Source organism: Mustela nigripes, chromosome 7 (assembly GCF_022355385.1).
Source record: "Mustela nigripes isolate SB6536 chromosome 7, MUSNIG.SB6536, whole genome shotgun sequence".
Classification (NCBI taxonomy): domain Eukaryota; kingdom Metazoa; phylum Chordata; class Mammalia; order Carnivora; family Mustelidae; genus Mustela; species Mustela nigripes.
The window spans coordinates 24,319,955-24,329,278 of NC_081563.1; the positions used below are offsets into that span (position 1 = coordinate 24,319,955).

Sequence of the window (9,324 nt, forward strand, 5' to 3'; positions counted from 1 at the left end):
GAGGTGAGGTTTTGAAACAGGAGTATTTGGGCAATGCTTGGGGTGTTGGCTACTTCTAATGAGCCTTATAGGATCCTCTGAAAACCATGCTGTGGCCTGCCTTTCACTACCTTCCAATTCCATAGGTTTCTGAAATACTGAATTGAGTTCAGTGTGCATGTGAGGGTGGCCACGGTCCCGCAGAGCAATGACAATGAGCCAGGGAGACTGGGACTTTCCTCAACCCCCGCTCTAGGACCCTCAGATGTGTCCCAGGGCTCAACCCTCACAACCCCTCCAGCGTGGAGACAGCACTCCCACTTTACAAACAAGGAAAACTGAGGCTCAAAGATTTGCCCAATATCCCACAAAAGACAAGTGGTTTGAGTCCAGGTTTCCTGACTTTGCATCTGAGTCTTTATAGTATGATATCATGATTTGTAATCTGTTCAGACACAGCAAAAAACGGAAAAGCTCCCCAGAGTATTTATCTTCCAGAAAGAAAATGATCTCAAAGAAGTGGATTTGGTGGAATTCAGCACTGGGTTTGCTGCCAAGGCAATGCTCATGGGTCACCAGGAGGCGGCAGAAGCCTGCCATTCTCAGTGCTTCCATCCTTGAGAAGCCCCGTTGGCCCCAGGAGTTAAGTAGAGTAAGACCTTTTCACAGAGAGAGAACCCAGTGAAAACGCAGGAATGCCCACGTGGACTGCTAGAAAAGCCGGTTTCAGGCAGTGTGCATCAGAGCCAGAGGCATGGAAGGAAAAACTCTCCCCTCTGTGGCTGCCCCCAGAAAGTAGGAGGATGCCCCCAGAGGACCTTTAGTGGCACAGGATTTGAATATAAATGATCTAGAACTTGGGCCATCTGTCTGCCTTGTCATCTTTCCGGTGTCATCTCTTCTGTCTGCCGGCTCCCACGGCGAGGAAACGAAGATCGTAACAGCCCCGTCATAGGACTGTCGGAACTATCTGGCAAAAGCACTTTGCAAACCGTAACGTGTACTCACACGTTGCACACAGGTTAGTGGAGGTCCGTTCATGGGCTACTCCCCTGACATCGTCCCCAGTAGCATGTGAGCTGGTGACAAGGTGACTTTATGACGCTTGTGCTGGGGGGGGGGATGGCTCTAGCTGGCCTTGAGGGGATAAGCAGAGGGAGAAAGGGATGCCACTGCCCCCAGTCTTTGGTAGGGGTCATCCTGAGCTTAGGATGTGTGCCCAGTGTGGTGTTCCCTTGGGGAACACCCTGTTCCCTTGGGGTCTTTTGTCCTCAGAGGAACGCCCTCAACCTCTTTGGGCAACAGCTGAGAAGTATGAGAGTCGGAGATGTGAGCCAGTTCCCTCTGCCCCAGGGACCAAGGGCAGAGTCCCTTCCAGGCCATGTCGCTCCAAACCCAGGAACAGTCCTTCTTGCTTCTGCCCAGGGGCATGACTTCAGGTCACATTCATGGTTTTATTCATCAGCTGACGACCCTGAGAGGCCGGGAGGACAGATTTGCCTTTAACCCCATTTTCTAAGATGAAGAAATGTTGCCAGCTTAGCTGATTTGCTTAAAGTCTGATGGTGGTTAAAAACAAGCTCAGAATCTGGTCTTGGGACCCTAAAGACACCACCCTGCCCTAAAGTTTCCACTGACAGAGATCTCCCATCCCTCTCCATCTGACCTTAATCTCTTTTTAAATTTCTGGCGTGGAAACGTCGGGTCATCGTTCTCAACCTATGACGCATCACCGTTATCAAGCTGTGTGAAGACCTTCTCTGGCCTGTTCAATTTCTTCCATTTTGTCTTCCCATCACCCCAGTTTGTACTCCCACTCCTCCACACTTCCTTCTCAGCCCCCAAATCGGTGCTCCTTCCAAGTTGGTTGATCAGGTGATTAGTTCATTTATTCATTCATTTGCAAGCTGGAGCCAGATATGTTTCTGGCCATGACTGTTTTGTGATGCTTTCAACAAGTGTGTGTGTTCAACGAGTGTTATTATGATATCATACTATAAAAGCCTCAGATGCAAAGTCATATGCAAAGTTTTTGGTATTGTTGTTTTCAACTCATGAACCCTAATCTCTGGTGCTTCTTCTGCTATACTCCTAGTGTCTTATAAGCTTTCCTCATTCCCTACTCCAGCCATCCTGAAATATATAACTTGTGGCTTGTACCTATTTCATTTGCTTCATATTCTTATTGGCTCTGATATGTTATATATTACTCTGGACTTTAATTCTAAAACACCTTGAAGGTGTTTCCGGGCTCATTTTTTTAAAAAAAAGACTTAATTTATTTATTTGACAGACAGAGATCACAAGTAGGCAGAGAGGCAGGCAGAGAGAGAGGGAAGCAGGCTCCCTGCTGAGCAGAGAGCCGGATGCGGGGTTTTATCCCAGGACCCTGGGATCATGACCTGAGCTGAAGGCAGAGGCTTTAACCCACTGAGCCACCCAGGCGTCCCTGTACATGCTTTCGACTCCTGTGTCCAACGCAGTAACGGTGATGTTCAGAATCAGTCACTTTAGATCAGTTCTCAGTCATCACCTAAAAGTCCAAGTTAATTTCTCATAAGGCTAACAGTAAATCAGATAATAACATTGTATAAGTTTAAGGGGTACAGGAGTATTGATTTGATACACTTGTACATTGCCAAACGATTATCACCATAGTGATAGCTAAAAGCTCCTTCATACTGCATAATGGCCATCTCTTTTTTTTTTTGGTGGGGAAAACATTTAAGTTTTACTCTCAGCAATTTTTGAATGTATGATACAGTATTACTAACTATAATCACCATACTGCAGATCCGCCAGGGCTTATTCATCTTGTAACTGGAAGTTTCTACTCTTTTAGCAGCATTTACCCATTTCCTCGCACCCTCCAGCCCCTGGTAAACACCATTAGTCTATTTCCATGAGTCAGCTTTGGTAGATTTCGCATATAAGTGGTATCATACAGTGTTTGTCCTTCCCTCTCTGACTTGTTTCTCTTAGCATAATGAGCCCAGGTTCCATCCATGTTGTCACAAATGGCAGAATGTCCTTCCTTCTCATGGCTGAGTAATATTCCAGTGTGTGTGTGTGTGTGTGTGTGTGTGTGTGTGTGTGTGTGTGTGACATCTTCTTTATCCACATGCCCCAAAATTGTACACTTTAAAAATATTTTCTATTTTAACTTACTTTCCACTGCTGATGTAGAGGGAAGATATTCATTTTTATAATATTGTCTTTATTCAGCAAACTATTCAGCCAAAGGCTGAGCTTTTGTATTAGTACTAATAATTTGTTGATTATATTCTGTTTTCAGTGTGGTCATCATTCCCTTTCCTTCCTCTGGTTCTTCTTTGTTCTGATTATGTGGCTGTGGCTAAGCCTCCGGTACTGGGCTGGTCCATACCAGTGAGAGCAGGCACCTGGTCTGGCAGAGGTGCATCTAAACTTTTTCCATCTAAACTTCCTTTGCTATAGATACTCAGTAAAGAGCCTTCGTCAAGTTGAGAAAATATACATTTACTCTAGCTCTGTGAGTTTTTTTTTAATTCAAGGGTGTTCATCAAATACTTTAAATGCATAAAATGCATGAAATTTTTCTTCTTTAGTTCATTAATGATAAAGACTACCTTAATAGTTTTTTCCTCATATTAAAGTCTCCTGTATTCTCAAATAAAACTTAATTGGTCATAACTCTTTAAATACATTGTGGGATACAGTTAACTAATATTTTATTTATAGTTTTCATATCTATATTCAAGTATGAAATAGTCTGGTAGTTTTTTGTGTGTGTTTTTATAATCCTTACCTGACTTTGTAATAAAGGTTACACCAGTCTTATAACAAAGGAGAAACCAATTTCTAGTTTCTAGAACAATTTATATATCTCATGTGATTATCTCTTCCTTCGAAGTGGGTGGAACATCTTTGTAAAACCATCTGTGCCTAGGGCTTTTCAGGAAGAGGGAGGTCTTTGTGTTGTAATTCTTAACTGAGTCCTTTCAACTCTGTGTGCTATTTATTCTTATTCTAATTTTAGAAATCACATTTTGCCAAAATTACATCAATTTTGTTGTCTCCTAATTACAATTTCTCGTAATATTGTTAATCTAAAGTTTTCTGTTGTGTTTGTGGTTTTTTCAGTGTTTATTCCGTGTTTACATTTTTTTTAAAGCAATTCTTTTTTTTAAAGCAATGCTTTTTTAAAAGATTTTATTTATTTATTTGACAGACAGAGATCACAAGTAGGCAGAGAGGCAGGCAGTGAGAGAGTGAGGAGGAAGCAGGCTCCCTGCTGAGCAGAGAGCCAGATGTGGGGCTTGATCCCAGGACCCTGGGATCATGAACCAAGCTGAAGGCAGAGGCGTTAACCCACTGAGCCACCCAGGTGCCCCACTCATGTTTACATTTTCTCTTTCTTTCCCTCATTAATTTTTTCATGTATTTGTGTATTTTATAATCTTTTCAAAACACTAGCTGGTTTATTGTCTTCTTGTTGCTGCAGTCCTTTTCTCTGCTTTTTGACCTTACCTATATGATTGCTTCCCGCCCTCCCCCCCCCCCTCTCTCTCTTCCTTCTCTCTTCCTTCCTATTCTCCTCTTCCTCCTCCATCTTCTTCTTTTTCTTGTTCTTCTTCCTCTCCTCCTCCTCTACTTCTTCTCTCCTTCTCCTTCTTCAGGTTTATTCTGGAGCTTTTTTCTAGCTCCCTTCCTGCACTAAAAAATTAGCTCCAAGAATTTTTGAAAAGGGGGTTTATATAACTAATAAAAAGGGCTTATGTAACTAATACTATTTTTATTCTACTTACATTTAAGTGGTATTTTAGCTGGCTATAAAATTCTAGATTTGAAATCTTTTTCCATCAGCACTTTAAAATATTACTTCATTGTCTTGTGTCCAGTTCTGTTATTGGGGTTTCATGTCATGCTGATTCTTTTTCCTTTTTATTTATTATTAATATTAATATTATTATTATTTTACAGATTTATTTGTTCACTTTGGGTGGGGGGCAGAGGGAGAGGGAGAGAGAGTCCCAAGCAGACTCCGCACTGAGCAGAGAGCCTCACTTGGGGCTCGATCCCACCACCCTGAGATTGTAACCTGAGCCATAGGCAAGAGTCAGATGCTCAACCACCTGAATCATCCAGGTAATCCAATTCTTTTTCCTTCTTAGCTGATCTACTTTTTTTCTTTATAGATGTTTTGAGAATTTTCTCTCTGTCAGAGAAATTTTGAGAATTTCTCTCTGAAATTTAATGTTCTTAAATTTCACTACAACATATCCAGGCATGAGCTCGTTTTTCATTTATCTTGTTTAACACTATATCATTTCTGTCTGAAGTTTTATATTTTCTTTATTTCTAAGAAAGTCTCTGTCATTATGTCTTCAAGTATATCCACTCTCCATAATTTATTTTCCCATTCTGGCTCCAAAGTCTGTGATCCTAATCACTACAGTACCCTCCCTCTCTGAAAAGAGTCAACATTCTGTTGCCCTTGTCTATTCAGGTTCTGCCTCCCTCCCCCATACTGTGAAAGGCAATGACAGAGTCCAATTTTTGTATTCCTAGTGCATCAGTGCACACTGTGTGGCAAATGAATGAATGAATGAATGAAGATAATGGAGGAGTGGAGAGACCATACATTCAGAACATGCTGTGCTATTGGGTCAGGGCAGCAACCAAGCTTCATGACAATACTGTGTGCCCACACTGAGATGCATGACCTCTATGGAGGGAAGCAGCCCCTTTAGCAGATCCAACCAGGTGGGAATAAGCACCTGGGACAGCCAGCCTGGCCCAGCCATGCTCTGAGATAGTGACTGCCATATCCACAACCGGTTCTGGCCTCAAGCTCTGTTCTGGCAGTGGTGGGGATCCCAAGGTGAAGCTGGCCTGACATTTTTCTGTCCAGCTATGAGATGTATGGCAAGTTGTCCTGCTCTTTGACCCTCGGTTTTCTCTTTTATAATGTGGGGATGATGACATTGCCTTGTCCAGCTTGTAAGGGTGTATAGAGCAGCAAAAGAGATGTTTAAGTGCTTTGTACGTGTGAAGGGTCAAGTGTAACAGGGTGCCACTCTCATCACGGACACATCACAGTGTACCTAAGAACCTCTAGCCCTTGGGTCTGAGTTCTGAAGGGAGGTTACCCCATGGTAATGTGGAGTCCTAGATTTAAATCCTGCTTCCTTAGAGATGGCCATGACGCCCCATAGGTCTGTGTCTCTCCAGATCATTGGGAAGAGACTTCCAGGAGCCAGAGCCAGCTTCCAGATGGAGCAGCAGTTCTAGGCTGGTAATTCCTTGCTCTCCCCTCCCACATGCTCAACCACAACTTCGTACTGTATTTCCCCACTCTTCCCCCTTCACCCTCCCCTTCTTTGGTTTCATTGAGTTCCCATTCTGGTCTCCCCTGCTTGTAAGAGGGCCCCACACTCTGAGCTTTTCCCTTCCTCTCTGCCCAGCAGAACTTCCTTCACTGCATTTGAACCTTATGACCCTGTTCTCAGCTAGGCCTGTGCTAAGGAATTCAGTCTAAGGGTCTCCTAGCTGATAAGAGTTTACTTCTCATGAGTGCTCTCACTATATACACATTAGAAGAAATATATACTTTCAATAGAGTACCCAAAGTCTTAACCCAAAATGTGTACCAGTGGTGGGAAATGTCAGGTCCCCTGGACCCTGGTGTCAGGGCAGGGGAAGGACATCTTCCAAACCCCTCAAATAGCCCACATAGGCAGTAATATAGAAAAAGGCCCCATTGGTTTCCAAGGCACAGACATTTTTCTGGATAAGATTGGCTCTCCTCTACCTAGGCTATCAGCTCTTAGACAATACCATTTCACTTTTGGCTTCTCTTAATGGCCACTCTGATCAACCTTTGAACCTTTATCGATTCATGAGATTTTCTACCATCTCCTCTTTTTTACTTTTTAAGTAGGGTTGATGTCCTTTCAATATTCCCGCTTTTCTGATCTTTCATAAAAGTCTTCCTTTTGTATAGCTTTATTTGGAGCAGCTTCAGGTATGAGGTGGGAAATTGGATTGGATTATCTTGGACACCATCCAACTCTCAACTCATTTAATTCCATGAAATTTATAATGTAGTTAACACTGAACTAGCACTACTGAGGATCACTAATGATTAAACCTTCAGTTAAGGTTTCTCAGCTTACTGAGAAGATACAGTGCTAACCAGCAACTTCTTCCTTCCGTGTTAAGATTAATGAATTACTACATCATCTAGTTTGAACATTCCATCTAGTCATATTTTTCCAATGTGTTTGGGAAATCCTATCTTAGTAATGACAGTAATAGATGACACACAGTATACAAGTATTGTCCCAAGCTCTTTAAATACATTAACTTGTTTATTTCCCATAATGATATTATGACATAATTAATACTTTTACTCCTACATGACAGAAGGGACAACTGAGGCACAGAGATACTAAGCAATTTGCCCAAGATCAGAGTCAGTAAATGATAGAGCTAGGATTCAAACTTAGCAGTCTGGCCTCTTAACGACTATGCATGCTACCTCCTGAAGCTCAGAAAAGATTACCGTGCACCCCTTCATAGGTAATTATGCTGTCACATCTCATCCCAGGAGACTATGAGAACCTCTCCTCTAGCCCCTTATCATTGTACTGTGTGTCTGGGTGTTACCTGTTGCACACGGAAAAGAAGAATTAGGAGACCTTTGAAAGAGGCAAGTATTGGAAGTAAAGATACTGAAGCCACAATAAGAAAGAGGAAGTAAGCAAAGTTTGAAGGTCAAGGTCAGAAGGGTTGGAGAGGGGAGCAGAGGAGGAAATGAGGGTCTACTGAGGGCTGCGAAATCATAAGCACATGCCATATAAAAGAATATGAAGAGGAACACTCCAAATCATAAAGTTGTCAAATTCATCAACAGAATTTTATTTGAAGCCTAACAGGGTGTTTTGTTTTGTTTTGTTTGGAACTAGACAATCTGATTTGGAAGAAATTGATTTCTCAAAATGGATTTGGAAGAGCAAAGGGCCAAGAATAACTGAGAAACAATTTTGAAAAAGGAGAACATGGAAGAACTTGCCCTACCAGATATCAAGATTTATTATCAAAATATTTCGTAATGAAGACAACAGAGTTTGGGCAAAAGGATAAACCTTAGAACAGAATGGAAAGCCTAGCCACGGGCCCACCCATGTTTGGAAACAATACCAAGCAGAGATGATATTACAATGCGTGGGGAGAGGGTAATCTATTTAATAAATGAATCCTAGAAATGACTATCCATATGGAAAATACAGAATTAGACTTCTCCCTTAGATCAACTTTTCGTAGATTGAAGAACTAAAAATAAAAAGCAAAATTTTAAAGCACAGAGTGAAAATACAGAAAAATTTTTTTCTTTTCTTTAAAGATTTTATTTATTTATTTGACAGAGAGAGAGACATCAAGAGAGGGAACACAAGCAGGGGGAGTGGGAGAGGGAGAAGCAGGCTTCCCTCGGAGCAGAGAGTCAGATGCGGGGCTCGATTCCAAGACCCTGGGATCATGACCCAAGCCGAAGGCAGACACCCAATGACTGAGCCACCCAGGAGCCCCCAGAAAAATTCTTTGTGATCCTATCATAAAGAATAATTTCTCTTTAAGAAAGCAAACCAACAAAAAAGAGAACATAGAAAAATCGATAATTTTGACTTCATAAAAATTAACTTCTCCATAACCAAAGGCCATAATGACAAAGTGAAAAACAAGCGATAGCCTGAGAGAAGATACATGCAATGAGTGTAACACATAAAGAAATCCCTCAAATTAATTAGAAAAAGATAAACAGCACTTGGGAAGAAATGGGCAAAGAATATCAACTATCAATTTGTAGATAATTTGTAGAAGAGGAACCCCAGAAGGTCAATAGAAATACAAAAAGATGCTTGCTTCCACTATTAAGCAAAGAAATACAAACAAAGCAACAGTAAAATATCATTCACACCTATTAAATCAGCAAAAATTTAAGCCAGCCAATGCCAAGTGTTGGCAGAGCTGTTAAATCATGGAAACACACTCCCTCCTAGTGGGATTGTAAGTTGGTACAAGTACTTTGGAGAGCAATTTGGCAATAGCTAGTAAAGTCGTAGGTGGTCATGTCCAGAAGTTCTGCTCCTAGGCATCTAGTCTTGTATGTGGGCACAAGGAGACGTGTACTAAGATGTTTGCTGTAGCTTGGAAACCACCTAAATGTCCATCAACAAGAAAATGGATAGCTGAGTCGTAGTATAGTTCTACAAAGGAGTACAGTACAGCATGTATTGACATAGATAAAAATCTCACAGTTATAATGCTAAGGGAGAAATGAACACAGCAGAAGATTCTGATACT

At 41.7% G+C, this 9,324-nt stretch overlaps 1 long non-coding RNA gene across 1 annotated transcript; it reads left to right on the forward strand.

The window, feature by feature from the left end:
* The first annotated feature begins 514 nt into the window (after window positions 1–514).
* On the forward strand, window positions 515–8,303 carry LOC132022267 (uncharacterized). Its single transcript, XR_009405566.1, has 4 exons — window positions 515–1,000; window positions 1,723–1,854; window positions 4,942–5,106; window positions 7,929–8,303. It is a non-coding gene; the product is annotated as an uncharacterized LOC132022267 (long non-coding RNA).
* The last annotated feature ends 1,021 nt before the right edge of the window (window positions 8,304–9,324 follow it).